Below are 1,058 nucleotides of genomic sequence, written 5' to 3'. Positions count from 1 at the left end.
TGGTACTGATGGCAAATGTCCAAGCTGCACTGAAAACATTAGTCAAAACACGGCTCCTTGAATTGATGGAATACCAATTGAAATGTTTCAACAAGCTGATGAAGCTCTAGAAGCACTCCCTCATCTATGCCAAGAAATTTGGAAGACAGCTGCTTGGCCAACTGACTGGAAGAGATCCATACTTGTACCCATTCCAAAGCAAAGTGGCCCACCAGAATGCTCAGACTAGAACAATACCACACGAAAGTAAAATTTTGTTGAAGATCATTCAATGATGGTTGTAGCAGAGATTCAGGCCAGATTCAGGAGAGGACATGAAACAAGGGATGTCATTGTCGATGTCAGATGGATCTCGGTTAAAAGTAGAGAATACTAGAAAGATGTTAACTTTTGTTTCATTGACTATGCCAAGCCATTCGACTATGTGGAACATAGCAAACTGCAAATAACCTTGAGAAGAATGGGAATTCCAGAACACGTCAGTGTGCTCCTCTGGGTCTTGTTCATGGATCAAGAGGCAGTTGTGCAAACAGAACAAGGGAATGCTTCACTTTGAGCACAGTGGGACAGTGCCCTGGAGAATCTAGCCGGCTGTGCAGCCTGCCCAAGCAGAACCCAACATAACTTCACTCCAATCTTTAGAATAAATATGATTCTATCTTGGCTTTCTGCTATCATATTTTGGAAGAAATTAAGGTTTGTCACAATTTATCGATTTAACATTTACCATCGGAACTCTGCCGGCAATCGTGGGCTAGCGTTGGGCTGCTAATCGAAAAGTCAGCACTTTGAAACCATCAACCACTGGGTTGGGAGAAATAAGAGACTTTCTACTCCCATAAAGATGTACAATCTCAAAAACCCACAGGAGCAATTCTACTTTGTGTTGTAGGTGGTTGTGAGTCAGAATCGACTCAAGGGCCGTGAGTTTGGTTTGGTTATAGTCTGAAATGAAACAAACAAATTGTAATTTGGTCTGCTGTACAGTTGAGGGATCTGAAACCTATCTGGGGATGTAAGACAAGTTTATTAACCTCTAAACTCTTACTCCATAAAAT

General features: G+C 41.7%; 1 pseudogene; it reads right to left on the bottom strand.

The window, feature by feature from the left end:
- LOC101662989 overlaps positions 1 to 1,058 on the bottom strand; it is a 9,562-nt pseudogene that overhangs the window by 6,286 nt on the left and 2,218 nt on the right.

The sequence above is a fragment of the Echinops telfairi genome, unplaced genomic scaffold, assembly GCF_000313985.2.
Source record: "Echinops telfairi isolate 266 unplaced genomic scaffold, ASM31398v2 ScPeMD7_6;HRSCAF=24_0, whole genome shotgun sequence".
In the NCBI taxonomy this organism is placed as follows: Eukaryota; Metazoa; Chordata; class Mammalia; order Afrosoricida; family Tenrecidae; genus Echinops; species Echinops telfairi.
The sequence above is the reverse complement of the archived record's forward strand: the minus strand, read 5'-3'. Positions and strand labels throughout refer to the sequence as shown.